Below are 18,281 nucleotides of genomic sequence, written 5' to 3'. Positions count from 1 at the left end.
TCCCTTATTTAGTTCCGGTTGGGGCTTGTGAGTTTTATAACTTTTTTTCCATCTCCTTTCTCTTTTTCCCCTCCTTCTCCTCCCCAAAATGGATCCCAAATTTTTAACCGCCCCTTTGTATTTTCATTTCCCAAAGTCCCCTGCCACCCCGCAGTGGCCTCATTTTCCTTTTTAAAGGGCTCTTTTGCTTTTTGAATTCTTTTCCTAGCAGATATCTGATCATATCCTTTAATTTTTTTGTCTATTAACAAAGTTGCTGTGTGTTTTAAAAGTCAACCCCTTTTCTATTTTGGGGCCTCTTTCCCCCTTTTTTCCTTTTTTGCCAATTTTCACATTTGAACCCTAAAAGCACAAAACACTTTTTATAATTCTTCCCCTTTTTCTTTGGTGGAAAAAACATTTGCTAAAGATAGTTTTGGGATTGTAACTCCCTTTACCCAGCTTCTTCCTTCTATTGATAATTCTTAAACCCTCAAAATCCTCTTTTTTTTTTTTGGTTTTTTTTTTTTCCCCATTTTTTTCCCCTCCATCCTCTCTGTATTTTTAACCCCCAATACTTTACAACATTTGTTATTCCTAGGGGTTTTTTCCTTCCTTTTTCCCCACGTTCCATGAAAACAAAAATAAAAAAGCAAAGGGTTCTCGAAGGGCACATTAAAAGGTCAGTCTTCATCTCAGGTCACTGGGGGAGCATCCATGTCTAAAAAAACATATGAAAAAGGAAGCCCGGACTCAAAAGCTTGGCCCCTTGTTCTTTTGGAATTGGGGCACCCACCCCCCTTTCCAGTGACCCATGAACCCCAAACTCTCCCCATCTGCCGGCCGGGAAAGGGTCACCGGGGGACATAAGTCACTCCCAAAGGGAAAGTAAACCCTCAACAAGGTAAACACTCTCAAAACAGACACACTGCGATATCTTGCCCAAGAGGTCATTAAAGGCGGGTGTTGGTTTTTTATCCCGGACACTCGGGCCCCGCCCAAAAATCCTCCCAGTCTCAGGGACCCTGATCAGGCCCCCATTACTCCCCCACAATCCGCATTCAGCAAAGTCTATTATGAATCTTTCTTCTCAACAAAGGGCCCCCGGCTGAACCCCATGACCCTGCACCACCCCGTCCTACAACTGAACAAAATAGGGCAAGAACACACCCCCCGGGAAACCCAAAAATCACGGGGGAAAAACCGGGGGTTCGCTCCCCCCTCCCCCAGTACCGTGTGCGGCTGGCCATGATATCCAAACTTCGGGAAACCCCCTAAGTCTCGGAACTCCACGGGAAACTCAAAAACTGAGTCCAATGCTTTTTGAAAACGACAAAAAGGGTGCTAAAAAACTTTTCCGAATTCCCCTTTGGGTCCATGCCCCGTGGGATTCGTTGGGCCCGAGGTTGCGGGCCTTTCTGGGCATCCCCCCCTTTGGGGTTGGGCTCCCGTCGAAGAGCGGGGCGAGATCTATCCATTTTATCCACCCATCCACCCATCCATCCGTCCATGAGGGGGAGCGGTAACGGGGGGTCTTAAATGGGTGGGAGCAAAGGGGCACAAAAGGGTCAGCATAAAGGAAACAACATTCTAATTCAAAGACATTCGAAAAATTTAAAAAGAATGGAAAAAAAAAAAAATTAACAGACGGGGGAAGGGTAAAAAAAAAAAAAAAAAAAAAAACATCCTTGTCGTTCAAAAAAGGGGCCCAAATTGCATTTTGGGGGAGAAAAAAGGGGCACCCTCGTTTCGGGGAATACGGTGCTTAGCTTTTTTTCCCAGCAGTCCCCTTCCCCTCGTCTTTTCTTTTCCCCCTTTCCCACCTTTTAAAGCGGGGCTCTTGGCAGCAAAAAGCGGCAAAATCGTAAAGGCACAAAATAATGAATGATTAATATTTTATTTTATTTTTGTGTGTGGGGGTTTAAGATAAAACATACATTGATTGTTAATTTAAAAATTTAAAATTTTTTTATTTTAATTTTTTTATTGGCGGGGTCCTTAAAATAAATAAATAAAAAGGACAGACAGACAGTTGATTGATTGATTTTGGAAATTCTTTTTTTGCAAAAACTAACCCTTTCTCACAGGCTCCTGCTTCTTAACACCACTTCCTGTTAAACCTTTTCCTTTTTTTGAACCCGGGCTTTTTCGGGGGGGGACGCATCCCCCCCCACTTACATCGGTTTCCGCATTTGGGGAAAACGCGGGGGCCCGCGGGGAATGGGGTGAGCCTGCCCTGGGAGAACCCCCATGATCATGGCCCGCCCGGTGTATGGTTGCGCCGGCCTCTCCCCACTTCCTCGGCTTTCCCCCGGGGGTTTCCCCAGCACAGTCCTCGGGCCTTTGGGCCCCTTGGGGGGTTTTTCCCCGGGTCCCGGGGCTTCTTTGGCCGGGGGGCGCAGCGGGGGCAACTCTCCCGCGCCCCGTGCCTGACCCGGGTGTTGGGTTACCGGCCTCACCACCTTGATTAACAGGTTTTACTAGCACCCCCCGGTGCCCCCGCTCTTATGCAAACCACCCCCCCATCGCTGGAGCTTATTGGCTGGAAGAGAAACAGGGGTAGGACTGGGCGGGATGCACAGATAATGACAGCCGCCCAACAGCAAAGACGGCAACCAGGCGGCAGACGGGAGGCAGGAGAGCAAAGCTGCGAAAGAGGAAGGCGACCCTGCGGCTCCGGAGACCGAGAGGAAGAAGCCCTCGGCGTGGGCGCTCGCACACGGCAGCCAGGCACCCTCCAGGAAGACCTGCGCCGAGGCCGCCAGTCGATCTGGGGCAGCGCTGGGTGCACCACGTTCGAGACTTGAGCGGTGCTGCCTCCCTTTGGCTACTGTCGGATTGCGTTAGCAAGGATACAGGGTTGCTGGTTTCTTTCAGAGGGTACCCCGCATAGCCGGTTGCAGGCTCCCCGTCTGATGGAAGCTGGACAGAGATCTCCTGTCTGCTCTATCCATCCATCCATCCATCCATCAATCCATCCATCCATGAGGTGGAGCAGGGTAACAGGGAGTCTTAAATGGGTGGCGAGCAGAGAGCCGACAGAAGGGGATCAGTATGAGACCATACACATTCTAATTCAAAAGACATAACTTAAAATTTCAAAAGATAGCAATTAAAAAAAAATGAGGAGCAGACAGGGGAAGGAGAAAAAAAAAAAAACAAACATAGGGCTGTCGTTTGAAAAGGGGCTTCCACAGTTGCCTATTTGGGGAGAAAAAGCCAGCCCTCGTTTGCAACCATACCACTCTGGGCATGATCTCGTCCGATCTCAGAGTAAGCAGAGTCAGGCTCCGGATTAGCTTCTTGGATGGGAGACCGCCTGGGAATACCGAGGTGCGCGGCACTTTTCTGCCAGCGGGTCGCCCTTCGCCTCGTCTTTTTCTTTCCTCCTTCCACCCGTATGAAGCTGGGCTTTTGGCGGCCAGGTGATCTGGGGCAGCCCACAGGCGCGTTCGAGACTTGAGCCGGTGCTTGCCCTCCCTTTGATCTGCTGTGGGATTGCAGGTTGGAAAGGACACAGGCTGCTGGTCGCTGGACGATGCCCCCCTTTATGGTTGCAGGCTCCCCGTCTACGAAGAGCTGGTTGAAAGGATCTATCTGTCTTTCTATCATCCATCCATCCATGAGGAGGAACGGGGAACAGGGGTCTTAAATGGGTGGCAGGCGAGCAGACGAAGGGATCAACATGAAGGACAAGCCACATTCAGGAGGTTAAAGAATGGCAAAAAAAAAAAAAAAAAAATGAAGACAGACAGGGGAAGGAGAAAAGAAAATAAAAACATAGGGCTGTCGTTTAGAAAGGGCTTCAAAGTTGAGATGTTTTTCTCATAAAACAGGAAATTTTCTCTGATCATTCCAATTATTTTCTGTTGAGGAAAAAACTTTCTGTTTATTTGTGTATGCACACCTTGCCTTCACAATACTTCTTTTATCCGCGTTTGTCGGGTCTGAATCTTTCTTCCGACCTCTCTTTTCCTGACCTCCCCAAACACCACCAAGTCTCTATCGGCTTGATGTCTACTATGTGTCTCTGCCTTACTTCCTTCCATATCCTTGCCACTGTGGGGCAGTCCACGTGCATGTCCGCATACTGAGAAGCTTATTTTTTTTCTTTACATCAAATCCCTGGGACATTTAGGCCCTTATGGGGTCTTTCTTTACTTAAAAAGCCAGGTTGGTTTCTAGTGCTTCATGGGCGGCCAACCAGGCTATATCCTGCTACTTGATTGTTGGAAACTCCCCAAATCTTTCCCATATCGGTTTGATTCCTCTCTAGATTTCCAGTAATATTTACTGGCTTCTCCTTTCCTTACTTTTCCACTAATTTAACCACCTCCTCCACAAATCCTTTTCATCCTGCTGAAGCCCCACAATCTTTGATACAGTCCATCCAACTCCTGTATAGTTTGGGTAATCTAAGCTATATGGTTTCTTATTCTGGGTTTTATAAAGGCAAACCTTCTTAGATGACCACCACGTCATGTACCTGGCTAAATCGCTGCCTCCTTTCGCTCTGTAACAAGGATATATAGCGGCCGTGTGTTTCAATCTTAACAAGATCCTTAAGTCGAAAACACTTTCTCCCTCGCTTTTGTTTTCTTTACTTTCTGTCTTTACGACCTTCTCATCCTATAGACCTCCCAAAAAAATAAAAGCATTGTCTTTCGATTTTCCTTAGAATATATTTTTGTCCGTAAAAACTGTTACTTTGAAAGAAAAAAATGGGCAAATTATTGAAAGCAAGTAAAAATTTGCCCTCATATGTTAGTCTCCTAGTCCTCCAGAGACTTGTGAGCTTGTATAACTTTCTTTCCATCTCCTTCAGTCTCTTCTTCCCTCCTTCTCCTCTCCAAAATGGATCCTAATATTTTATGCCCCTCTGTAATAACATTTTCATATGCATTTTTAAGTCCTCTGCCCTTGCCACACAGATGGCACTCGGATTTCCCTTATTTAATTGGGCTCTTTTGCTTTTGAATTCTGTTCCTAACGAATATCTGATCCATATCCGCTTCTTCAATTTTACTTAATGTCGCATAACTAACAACAGTTGCTGTGTGTCTTAAAGTCAACTCCTTTCTATATTAGGAACCTCTTTCCCTCATTTCATTACCCTTCTTGCCAATTTTCATTATGAACCACAGAACACAAAACACTTTCTTATAATTCTTCTTACTATTTTCTTTGGTGGAAAAACACATTTGCTAAATACGATAGTTTTGGGTTGTAACTGCCTTCATCAGCAATATCTTCCCTTCTATTGATAAGTTACCGTTAACCTCCAAAATCTACTTTTTTTGGTTATCTCTTGCCATTTCTTTCCACTCCATCCTCTCTGTATTCTTAACCCCAATACTTTCACAACATTTAACCTTATATTCTTCCTATTGGTTTTCCTTCATTTCCCCAACCTTGGATTCCATGAAGACACAAAATATGGCGGTGCAAGGAGATTCTCCGAGGGCACAGTATAAAGGAGTCAGTCTTCATCTCAGGTCACTGGGAGCATCCATGTCTCACAAACATATATAGCAAGAAAGGAAGCACCGGGACTCTAAAGGCAGCCTTCGTTCTTTTCTGAAGATATTGGAGCGCCACACACACACTCAGTGACCTCATGAACCACCAAGCTCTCCCCATCTGTCTACTGACTTCCTTAGGAGGAAGAATCACAGGACATGAATATCACTGCCAAGAGTAAGTAAACCACTCAACAAGATTAGCACACTCTCCTGAAACAGACACACTGCTGATATCTGTGCCCAGGGGTCATTAAAAGCCTGGCTGTTGGTTTTCATCAGGACACTCTGGCCCAGACACTCAGACTCCTCACTCAGTCTCTTGAGCACCCTGATCAGAGCTCATTTGGCTCACGACAATCACAGCATCATCAGCAAAACCAATATTCATGAATCCTTTCTTCTCAACAGATGCCCACAGCCGCTGAACCCCATGACCCTGCCACAACACCCAGTCCATACAAGCACTGAACAAAGTAGGAGCAAGAACCACACACCCTGGCCAGACCACAGAATCAACTGGGAAAACACAGAGGTTCTGTCTCCACACACCGCTCACAGTACCAGTGTGCAGGCTGGCCATGATATCAGCAACTTTCAGAATCCCACTAAGTCTCAGGAACTCCCACAGGAAGCTCGAACAACTGAGTCCAGATGCTTTGACAATCGACAAGGCTAAACTTTGCCGATATTCACGTTTGCGCTCCAGCATGCCACTGTGGGATTGCCGTTAGCAAGGACACGAGGTTGCTGGTCCTTTCTGAACATTTTGCCTTTGTAAAGTTGCCAGGCTCCCCCGTCTGAAGAGCTGGACGAGATCTATCTGTCTATCTATGTATCCATCCATCCATCCATCCATCCGTCCATGAGGTGGAAAGACGGGTAACAGGGGGTCTTAAATGGGTGTGAGAGCGAGAAGGGGAAACCGACATGAAGGGGATCAGCATGAAGGACAACATGCATTCTAATTCAAAGACATTCGAAAATTTCAAAGAATGGCAAAAAAAAAAAAAATGAAGACAGACAGGGGAAGGAGTGAAAAAAAAAAAACATCTGACTGTCGTTCAAAGGAAGCTTAAAAGTTGCATATTTGGGGAGAGAGAAAAAGAGCCTTCGTTCTAGAATACCGAGTGCTGTAAGCTTTTGCCCTTTCTGCCAGCAGGAGTGCGCCCTTCACCTCGTCTTTTCTTTTCCTCCTTCCACCCGTGTCAGAAGCTGGGCTCTTGGCAGCAGGAAAGCGGCTTAAAATCAGTAAAGAGGCACTAAAAATAATGAATGATTATTTATATTATTATTTTATTATGTGTGTGGGGGGGTCCTTAAGATAAATACATACATTGATTAGTTAATTTAAATTAATATTATTTTTATTATAATTTTTCTATTGGGCGGGGGTCCTTAAAATAAATAAATAAATGGACAGACAGACAGATTGATTGATTGATTTTTGGAACTTCTTTATTTATTAACCGCTCCCAGAGCCGTTGTCTCACAGGCTCCTGCTTCCTAATGTGAAAACACCGCCATAAGTTGAAGCAGCATGTTTTCAGTCTGTTTTGAACCAGGACTATCGGGGAAGCGTGACATGATCCCCCACCTACAAATTATGCAGTCGGGGTTTCCCGCGTTTGGGGAAATCGCGGGGTCAACACGCAGTGCAATGGATGAGCTAGCCCTGGGAGAACCATCTTAGTGATCATGGTATCTCCCCTGCCAGGTAAGTATGGAGTTGTACAGCCCGGCGCTCATCCTCCACTTCCTCGGCTTCCTTCGCTCGGCGGCGGGAAGTTTTCCCAGCACGTCTCGGTCCTTGGCCTCGCCGGGCTTCTTGAGGATCGCCGGGCTTCTTTGGCCTCGGGAGGCCGCGCATGCGCGGGAGCTAACTGCTGCCCAGGCGCCGTGTGCACGTGAAACCCGGATGTTGAGGTGCACCGACCTCACCGCATGATTAGACAGGTTTTACTAACGACTTCAGGTGCACCTCGGCTCTTATGCAAACCAGCCACCATCGCTGGAGCTTATTGGCTGGAAAACAGGAGGCCAAGGCTGGGCGGATGCTGGATAACCGCCCAACAGCAAGACAGGCGGCAGGCGGCGGACAGGAGGCGGAGGCAAAGCTGCGAAAGAGGCGACCCTGCGCTCCGGAGACCGAGAAGAAGCCCTCGGCGTGAAGGCGCTCTCGCCTGCGGCAGCAGAACACCCTCGGGAAGACCTGCGCCCGCGAGGCGCCCGGCGAGTGATCTGGGGGCAGCGCTGGGCTACGTTCGAGACGGTGCGCCCTCGCGATGCCACTGTGGGATTACTGCGTTAACAAAGAATCTGAGTTACTGGTTCTTTCTGGAAGAATGCCCCTTTGTAAAGTTGCAGGCTCCCCGTCTGATGAGCTGGACGGATCTCTCTGTCTATCTATCCATCCATCCATCCATCCATCAATCCATCCATCCGCCCAGGAGGGTGGAGCGAACAGGGGTCTTAAATGGTGGCGAGGCGAGAGAGCCAGGCAGAAGGGATCGAGTATGAAGGACAGCATGCATTCTAATTCAAAAGACATTCAATTTCAAGAATGGAAAAAAAAAAAATGAAGACAGACAGGGGAAGGAGTGAAAAAAAAAAAAAAAAAAAAAACATACGGCTGTCGTTCAGAAAAGGAGGGCTTCAAAGTTGCATATTTGGGGAAAAGATAACCCTCGTTTACTGGGAATACCGAGTGCTATGGCTTTTGCCTTCCTTTCTGCCACGCTGGGAGTGGCCTTCACCTCGTCTTTTCTTTTCCTCCTTCCACCTGTGTCAGAAGCTGGGCTCTTGGCAGCAAGGAAAGCGGCAAATCAGTAAGAAGGCACTAAAATAATGAATGATTATATTATTATTTTATTATGTGTGTGGGGGGGTCCTTAAAGATAAAATACATACATTGATTAGTTAATTTAGAAATTAATATTATTTTTATTATAATTTTTCTATTGGGCGGGGGTCCTTAAAATAAATAAATAAATGGACAGACAGACAGATTGATTGATTGAATTTTGGAACTTCTTTGTTTGTGCTTAAAAGCTCCCAGAGCCACGTTGTCTCTGGGCTCCTGCTTCCTAATCCTTGCTTTCCACTTCCTAAGTTGAAACGCATGTTTTCGAGGTCTGTTTTTGAACCAGGACTATCAGGAGGCGAGCGCGATCCCCACTACCACAAATTATGCAGTGAAGTTTCGCATTTGGAAATGCGGGGGTCCAGCACACCCAGGTGCAATGGATGAAACCTCGCCCTGGGAACCACCTTAGTGATCATGGTATCTCCCCACCACCAGGTAAGTATGAGTTGTACAGCCAGCGCTCATCCTCCCCGCCTCACAGCTTCATCGCTCGGCCCGGAGTTTTTAGCACAGTCCCTCAGGTCAGGCCTCCTTGAACTTCTTCCCGAGGATCCTTCCAGACTTCTTTGGCCTCGGGGCCCAGCATCGCGGGCTAGCACTGCCAGAGCGCCCGTGTGCACACGTGACTGGCCCGGATGTTGGGGTTGCACCGACCTCACCACCTTGATTAGACCAGGTTTTACTAGCAACCCCAAGGTGCACCTGGCTCTTATGCAAACCAACCACCCGCCAGCACTGGAGCTTATTGGCTGGAGAAGAGAGAAACAGGAGAGTGGGACTGGGCGGGATGCTGAATGAGAAACGCCGCCCAACAGCAAAGACAGGCGGCGGGCAGACGGGAGGCAGGAAGGCAAAACTGCGAAAGGAAGGCGACCCTGCGCTCCGGAGACCCCGGAGAAGAAGCCCCCTCGGCGTGGCGCTCGCCTGCGACGCAGAGCACCCTCGGGAGACCTGCGGGCGCCCGAGTGATCTGGGGCAGCGCTGGGTACGTTCGAGACTTGAGCGGTGCTTGCCTCGCTGATGCCACTGTGGGATTGCTGCGTTAGCAAGGATCACGAGGTTGCTGGTTCTTTCTGGAGATGCCCCCTTTGCTCGAGATTGCAGGCTCCCCGTCTGATGGGCTGGACGAGATCTCTCTGCTCTATCTATCCATCCATCCATCCATCCATCAATCCATCCATCCATGAGGTGGAGCGGGTGGCTGGGGGAGTCTTAAATGGGTGGCGGAGGCGAGAGAGCCGACAGAAGGGGATCAGTATGAAGGATTAGCAGCACATTCTAATTCAAAGACATAACTTAAAATTTCAAAGAATGGCAATTAAAAAAAAAAAAAAATGAAGACAGACAGGGGAAGGAGAAAAAAAAAAAAAAAAAACATAGAGGCCTTCGTTTCCCAGAAAGAGGCTTCACAGTTGCCTGTTGGGAGAGAAAAAACGAGCAGCCCTCGTTGCAGCCATACCACTCTGAACACGCCCGGTCTCGTCCGATCTCGGAAGCTAAGCAGAGTCAGGCTCAGTTAATACTTGGATGGGAGACCGCCTGGGAATACTAAAGGTGCCGTAGCTTTGCCTTTCTCTGCCAGCAGGAGTAAGCCCTTCGCCTCGTCTTTTCTTTTCCTCCTTCCACCGTATCAAGCTGGGCTTTTGGCGGCCGAGTGATCTGGGGCAGCCCTGAATTGCACATTCGAGACTTGAGCCGGTGCTGCCCTTTCGCTGATGCCACTGTGGGATTGCAGGTTGGAAGGACGAGGCTGCTGGTCGCTGGTTGTTGATGCACCCCTTTGGATTGCAGGCTCCCGTCTGAAGAGCTGGAGCGAGATCATCTGTCTTTCTATCCATCCATCCATCCATGAGGAGGAACGGGGAACAGGGGTCTTAAATGGGTGGCAGGCGAGAGAGCCGACAGAAGGGGATCGGCATGAAGGACAGCATTACATTCAAATTTAAAAAGAATGGCAAAAAAAAAAAAATGAAGACAGACGGGAAGGAGAAAAAAATAAAAAACATAGGGCTGTCGTTTAAAAGAAACTTAAAGTTGAGTATTTTTCTCATAAAACGAGAGGTTTTCTCTGATCAATTTCAATTATTTTCTGTTGGAAAAAAACTTTCCTGTTTATTTGTGTATGCACACCTTGCCTTCCACAACCACTTCTTTTTATCACGTTTATTAAGTCCCCAATCTTTCTTCCCACGACCTCTCTTTTCCTGACCTCCCAAACACCACCAAGTCTCTATCCAGCTTGATGTCTACTATATGTCTCTGCCCTTGCTTCATGCCCCATATCCTTGCCACTGTGGGGCATTACGTGCATGTCCATACTGACTTATTTTTTTTACATCCGTCCTGGGACATTTAGGCCCTTGTAAATTCTTTCTTTACTTAAAAGCAGGTTGGTTCTGGTGGCCATGGGCGTAGCCAGGCTATATCTGCTATGATTATTTGGAAACTTTCCCCAATCTTTCCATATCAGTTTAGATTCTCTCTAGATTTCCCAGTAATGTTTACTGGCTTCTCACTTTCCTTACTTTTCCACTAATTCTTTCCACCTCCTCCACAAGTCCTTTTCATCCTGCTGAAACCCTGATAACGATACAGTCCATCAACCTCCTGTATAGTTTAGATATCTAAACTCATATGGTTTCTTGTTCCACCACTGGGTTTTATAAAGCCCAAACCTTCTTAGATGACCACCCATCATGTACCTGGCTAAATCCGCTGCCCTCCCCTTTCCCGGCTCTGTAACAAGGATATGTAAGCGGCGGTATATTTCAATCATAAGATCATAGAGATCCAGAAAACCTTTCTCCCACTTTCCTTTTTGTTTCTTTAGCACTTTCTGTCTTGCGACCTTCTCATCTATGGGCCTCAAAAAAAATACTTATTGTCTTTCAATTTTCCTTAGAATATATTTTGTCCGTAAAAAACTGTTGCCAGAAAAAGAGCCTGAGCAAATTGACTGGCTTAATTAGCAAATTTTGCCCTCATATGTTAATCTCCTAGTCCTCCAGAGACTTGTGAGCTTGTATAACTTTCTTTCATCTCCTTCAGTCTCTTCTTCCCTCCTTCTCCTCCAAAGTGGATCCCTAATATTTTAACCTTTCCTTGTATTTTCATGTCGTGCCAAGTCCTCCTGCCACTTGCCCTGCAAGATGGCACTCGGATTTCCTTATTTAATTGCGATAGTTTGCTTTTTTGAATTCTGTTTCTAGCAGATATCTGATCATATCCGCTAACTTTAATTTTGTAATGTCATATTAACAACAGTTGCCTGTGTGTCTTAAAGTCAACTCCTTTCTATATTCGGAACCTCTTTCCCTCATTTTCATTGCACTTCCTTCTTGCCAATTTTTTTCACATTATGAACCCTATAAGAACACAAAACACTTTCTTATAATTCTTCTTACTATTTTCTTTGGTGGAAAAGCACATTTGCCTAAATACGATAGTTTTAGGTTAACTACCTTCATCAGCATCTCTTCATGCTTTTGAACAAGTGTGTGGTTTTGTTGGCTTGCGACGCGACGGACTTTCCTTCCATTTTTAGCAGTTCCATGAGGGGCAAAAGTGGAAACCAGCGGTACCCAGGATTCTCCGAAGGGCACAGTACCAAAGAGTCCAGTCTTCATCTCAGGTCACTGGGGAGCATCCATGTCTCACAAACATATAGCAAGAAAAGGAAGCACCGGACTCTAAAGACTTGGCCTTGATTCTGCAGAGAGATATTGGGCGCCACACACTTTTCAGTGACCTCATGAACCACCAAGCTCTCCCCCATCATCTACTGACTTCATAGGAAGTCTTAGGGACATGAATGTCACTGCCAAGAGAATCATCAAACCACTCAACAAAGGTCAACACACTCTCCGCTAGCAAACGTACTGCTGATATCTGTTACCCCAGAGGTCGTGAGCCTGGCTGTTGGTTTCATCCAGGACACTCTGGCCAGACACTCAGACTCCTCCTCCAGTCTCTTGAGCACCCTGATCAGAGCCCCTCCATGACTCCACGACAATCGGCATCATCAGCAGTCGATATTCCTTGAATCTTTCTTCTCCAACAGATACACAGCCGCTGAACCCCATGACCCTGCACAACACCCAGTCAGCTGGCGCGAACAAAGCAAAGACGACACCCCTGACGAACCACAGAATCGCTGGAAAAACACAGAGTTCTGTCTCACACCACTCCACATTTTTCCGGTGGCACGGGCGGCGCGATGTCCAGCAACTTCGGGGAATCCCACTAGTCTCAAAGACTCCACCGGAAGCTCAGGGAACGGCTGGTGCGATGCTTTGAAAATCGACGAAGGCTGCTGAAAACTTTGCCGATATTCGCGTTTGCGCTCCATGCCACTGTGGGATTGCGTTAGCAGGTTTCACGAGTTGCTGGTCGCTTTCTGGGCGATGCCCCCTTTGTAAGTTGCAGGCTCCCGTCTGACTGGGCGAGATCTATCTGATATCTAATGTATCATCCATCCATCCATCCATCAAAACCGGGTGGAACGGGTAACAAGGGGGTCTTAAGTAAATTGGCCGGGCGAGAGCCGACAGAAAGAGATCGCGCGAGGACAACATTCTAATTGTTCAGCATTCAAAGAATATGCATCAAAGCAGACAGGAAGAGGTGAAAAAAAAAAAAAAACATCGACTGTCTGGATTTCAGAAAAAGAGGCTTCAAAGTTGCATGTTGGGGAGAAGAAAAAGGAGCAGCCCTCGTTTACTGGGAATACAGTGCCAGCTTGCCTTTCTGCCAGCAGGAGTGGCCCTCGTCTTTTCTTTTCCTCCTTCCACCGATGTCCAGAAGCTGGGCTCTTGGCAGCAAGGAGCTTGGCTTAAAATCGTAAAGGCATAAAAATATTGAATGATTGTTTATATTATATTTTATTATGTGTGTGGGGGTCCATAAGATAATACATACATTGATTAGTTATTTAAATTAAACCATTATTTTATTATAATTTTTCTATTGGGCGGGGTCCTTAAGCCAGCCAAATAAATGGAACAGACAGACAGATTGATTGGTTGATTTTGGAACTTCTTTATTTATTGCTTAAAGCTCCCAGAGCCGTTGTCTCACAGGCTCCTGCTTCTGTCTTAAGCACCACTTCCATAAAGTTGAAAGCGCATGTTTTTCAGTCTGTTTTGAACCAGGACTATATGGGGGAGGCCCTTGGAGGCACCAGTCTACCTGGGTGTGCAGTCAGGTTTTCCCGCATTTGCAGAGTAGCAGAGTCAACACGGTGCAATGGATGAGCCTCGCCCTGGGAGAACCACCTTAGTGATCATGTTGTCTCCTGCCAGGTAAGTAGCAGGTTGTACAGCCGGGCGCTCGTACTCACTTCCTCGGCTTCATCGCTCGGCGGCCCAGGAGGTTTCCCCAGCACAGTCCTGGTGCATGAGCTCCGCCCGGGCTTCTTGGGGTTCCTTGGGAGAAGCCTGCTGGCCTCGGGAGCGCGCATCGCGGGGAGCTAGCTGCTGTAGGCATGGGTGTGCACGTGACCGGATGTTGAGGTTGCACGACCTCACCACCTTGAATAGACAGGTTTCACTAAGCAACCCCAGGTGCACCTCGGCTTATACCAGGCCAACCACCATCGCTGGAGCTTATTGGCTGGGAAAGAGAAGCAGGAGGGTGGGATAGGCGGGATGCTGAATGAGAAACAGCCAACAGCAAGACAGGCGGCTTGGGCGGCAGACAGGCAGGAGGCAAGAAAACTGCGAAAGAGGAAGGCGACCCTCGCGCTCCGGGCCGAGAGGAAGAAGCCCTCGGCGTGGGGCGTACTTTGGCAAACACCCTCGGGAGACCTGCGCCCGAGGCCGCCCGAAATGATCAGGGCAGCGCTGGTGCGTTCGAGACGAGCGATTGCCTCACAGTGCACTGTGGGATTGCACGTTGCTGGAATCTGAAGGTTGCTGAGTTCTTTCTGGAAGATGCCCCTTTGTAAGTTGCAGAGGCTCCCGTCTGATGAGCGGACAGATCTCTCTGACCTATCTATCCATCCATCCATCCATCCGTAATCCGGCATCCATCCGCTGGTGGAGCAATTTAACAGTCTTAAATGGGTGGCGGCGGAAGAGCCGACAGAGGGATCAGTATGAGGACAACGCACATTCTAATTCAAAGACATAACCTGCAAAATTTCAAGAATGGCAATTAAAAAAAAAAAAACGAAACCAGACAGAGAAGGAGAAAAACAGGGCTGTCCGTTTAGAAGGAAGCTTCCCCAGGTTTCACCCTATTAGGGAGAAAAACAGAGCAGCCTCGTTTGTGCCACCACTCTGAACACGCCCGATCTCGTCCGATCTCGGGAAATAAGCAGAGGAGTCAGGCTCAGTTAGTACTTGGATGGCGAACCGCGCCTGGGAATACCGAGTGCCGTGGCGCGCTGCACCAGCGGGGTCGCCCCGCCCGCTTTCGTCACCTTTTCCTCCTTCCACCCGTATCAAGCTGGGCTTTGGCAGCGAGTGATCTGGGGCAGCCCCTGGGTGCGTTGAGACTTGAGCAGTGCTTGCCTCCACGCATTTTCGCGGGATTGCAGGTTGGAAAGGACATGAGGCTGCTGGTCTTTCTGAGCGGTACTGCTGTGGTACCCGGGCTCCCGTCCACGGCTGGGCGAGATCCCCATCTGTCTCTATCACATCCCATCACCATCCATGAGGAGGGCATGGGAACAGGGGGTCTTAAATAGGCTGAGGCAGAGAGCCGACAGAGGGATCAGCATGAAGGACAACGTACATTCAAATTTAAAGAATGGCAAAAAAAAAAAAAAAAAAAAAAAAAAAAATGAGAACCAGACAGGGGAAGGGAGAGAAAAATAAAAACATAAGGCTGTCGTTTGAAAAGGCTTCAAAGTTGGGATAACCTCATAAAGGCAAGTTTTCTCTAGTCATTCCATTCAGCTTCTGTTGGGAAAAAACTTACCATTATTTATTATGCACACTTGCCTTCTAATACTTCTTTTTTATCACGTTTATTCGATTTGTCTTTCTTCCGACCTCTTTCCTGACCTCCCGAAACGTGTGCAAGCCTAATCTGCTGATACAGTCCATCTTTTCTGCCTTAGTTTGGGTAATCTAGCTCATATGGTTTTACTTTATTCTGGGTTTATAAAGCCAATGCCAGTGTCACACTCCATCATGCTGGCCAAATCCACGCTGCCTCCCTTTTCACAACTCCTGCTATAAGGAGAAGAGTAATATAGCGGCCGTGTATTTCAATGTAACAAGATCCTTAAGTCAGAAAACCTTTCTCCCCACTTTTCCTTTTTTGTTTCTTCACTTTCTGTCTTGCGACCTTCTCATCTATGAACCTCCCAAAAAAATAAAAACATTGTCTTTCGATTTCCTTAGAATATATTTTGTCAAATAAAAAGCTGTTTTGAAGAAAAGTGAAATTGTTGGAAGCTTAATGTAAAATTTTGCCCTCATAACCTGTTACAGTCTCCTAGTCCTGAGAGACTTGTGAGCTTGTATAACTTTCATCTCCTTCAGTCTCTTCTTTCCTCCTTCCTCTCAAAATGGATCCTAATATTTAACACGCCCCTCTGTATTTTCATGTCGTGCTTAAAAGTGCTCTACCACTTACCTTCCTGCAGATGGCACTCAGATTTCTCCCATATTTAATTGGGCTCTTTTTGCTTTTTTGAATTCTATTTCCTACAGATGTCAGTCTGTCACTTCTTCCAGTTTTACTTAATATCGCGTAACGACTGGTTGTAATAATACCAGTCAACTCCCTTTCTATATTCAGACCTCTTTTTCCTCGGCTTTCATTACAACTTCCTTCTTGCCAATTTTTCACATTATGAACCTATAAGAGCCTGAAACGCAACGCAATTCTTCTTACTATTTTCTTTGGTGGAAAAAAGCATTTGCTAAATCGATAGTTTTGGGATTGCCTTTGCAACTTCATCAGCAATATCTTTTACCACCTTCTATTGATAAGTTCGTTTAACCTCCAAAATCCTGCTTTTTTTTTTTTTTTTTTGGTTATCTTTTCCCCATTTCTTTCCACTCCATCCTCCTGTATTCTTAACCCCAATACTTTCACAACGATTTGTGACAACCTTATTCTTCCTCGTGGTTTCCTTCCATTTCCCCATGATTCCGCAAGGAACACAAAAGAAATCCAAAACCAGCGGTACAAGGATTCTCCAAGGGGCACAGTACCAAAGGAGCCCAGTCTTCATCTCAGGTCACTGGGAGCATCCATTCTCACAAACATATAGCAAAAAAGGGGCCTGACTCTAAAGACTTGGCCCCCGTTTTTTGAGAGATATTGGGAGGCGCCACACACCCCTTTCCAGTGACCTCATGAACCACCAAGCTCCCCCCCATCTGTCTACTGGTTTCCCGGGAAGAGTCACCAGGGACATGAATGTCACTGCTGGTAAGTAAGCCACTCAACAAGGTAAACACACCCCTCCAAACAGACACACTGCTGATATCTTGCCAAGAGGTCATTAAAGGCCTGGCTGTTGGTTTCATCGGGACACTCACAAGCCCAGACCTCAGACTCCTCCTCAGTCCCTTGAGCACCCTGATCAGAGCCTCCTTTGGGACCCCAACAATCAAAAGCATCATCAGCAAAGTCAATTTTCCCAGAATCTTCTTCTCCAACAGATGCCCCCAGCCGCTGAACCCCATGACCCCTGCACAACACCCAGTCCATACAAGCCACTGAACAAGTAGGAGAAGAACACACCCTGCAACCACAGAATCAACTGGGAAAAAACACAGAGGTTCTGTCTCCACACCACTCACAGTACCAGTGTACGGGCTGGCCATGATATCCAGCAACTTCAGGGGAATCCCACAAGTCTCAGGAACCCCGGGGAAGCTCGAACAACGGGAGTCAATGTGGGAAAATCGGCAAAGGCCCGCTAAGAAACTTTTCCGATATTCACGTTTCGCCCATGCCACTGTGGGATTGCCGAGCAAGGGGCACGAGGTTGCTGGTCCTTTCTGCGATGCCCCTTTGTAAAGTTGCAGGCTCCCGCCCGAAGAGCTGGACGAGATCTATCTGTCTATCTATGTATCCATCCATCCATCCATCCCATCCATGAGGTGGAACGGGTAACAGGGGTCTTAAATGGGGTAGAGGCGAGAGCCGACAGAAGGGATCAGCATGAAGGACAACGTACATTCTAATTCAAAGACATTCCAAAAATTTCAAAGAATGGCAAAAAAAAAAATGAAGACAGACAGGGAAGGGAAAAAAAAAACAACATGGCTGTCGCTTTAGAAAGAGGGCTTCAAAGTTGCATATTTGGGAGAGAAAGGAGCAGCCCTCGTTCGGAATACGAGTGCTGTAAGCTTTTTCCTTTTTGCCAGCAGGGTGCCTTCACCTCGTTTTCTTTTCCTCCTCCACCTGGGCCAGAAGCTGGGGTCTTCAGCAAGGGGAAAACCAAAATCAGTAAAGAGGCACTAAAAATAATGAAAGGTTATTTATATTATTTTTTATTATGTGGGGTCCTTAAGATAAATAAATACATTGATTAGTTAATTTAAATTAATATTATTTTTATTATATTTTTCTAAGGCGGGTCCTTAAAATAAATAAATAAATGGACAGACAGACAGATTGATTGATTGAATTTTTGGAACCTTTATTTATTGCTTAAAGCTCCCAGGGGCCGTTGTCTCACAGGCTCCCGCTTCCTCGCCCAAAACACCACTCCATAAGTTGAAACGCATGTTTTCAGTCTGTTTTTGAACCAGGACTAAACAGGGAGAGGGCCCAACGCAGTCCCCACTACCACAAATTATGCAGTCGAAATTTCCCGCTTTGGGGATCCGGGGTCACACACCGAGTGAATGGGGAAAAACCTCGCCCTGGGAGAACCACCTTAGTGTCAGGATCTCCCTGCCAGGTAGATGAGTTGAGCGGGCTCCCCCCACCTCGCTTCACGCCGGCGG

The 18,281-nt window shown here is 47.1% G+C and overlaps 5 pseudogenes; 1 reads left to right on the top strand and 4 right to left on the bottom strand.

Moving 5' to 3' along the window:
* Positions 1–7,069: 7,069 nt before the first annotated feature.
* Positions 7,070–7,223, bottom strand: LOC120522768 (annotated as a pseudogene).
* Positions 7,224–8,652: 1,429 nt separating this feature from the next.
* On the bottom strand, positions 8,653–8,807 carry LOC120522769 (annotated as a pseudogene).
* Positions 8,808–9,809: 1,002 nt separating this feature from the next.
* Positions 9,810–9,930, top strand: LOC120522765 (annotated as a pseudogene).
* Positions 9,931–13,554: 3,624 nt separating this feature from the next.
* Positions 13,555–13,672, bottom strand: LOC120522767 (annotated as a pseudogene).
* A 4,418-nt stretch (positions 13,673–18,090) lies between these two features.
* On the bottom strand, positions 18,091–18,243 carry LOC120522766 (annotated as a pseudogene).
* Positions 18,244–18,281: the final 38 nt, after the last annotated feature.

The sequence above is a fragment of the Polypterus senegalus genome, unplaced genomic scaffold (assembly GCF_016835505.1).
Source record: "Polypterus senegalus isolate Bchr_013 unplaced genomic scaffold, ASM1683550v1 scaffold_1237, whole genome shotgun sequence".
Classification (NCBI taxonomy): Eukaryota; Metazoa; Chordata; class Cladistia; order Polypteriformes; family Polypteridae; genus Polypterus; species Polypterus senegalus.
This window is presented reverse-complemented; position numbering and strand designations above follow the sequence as displayed.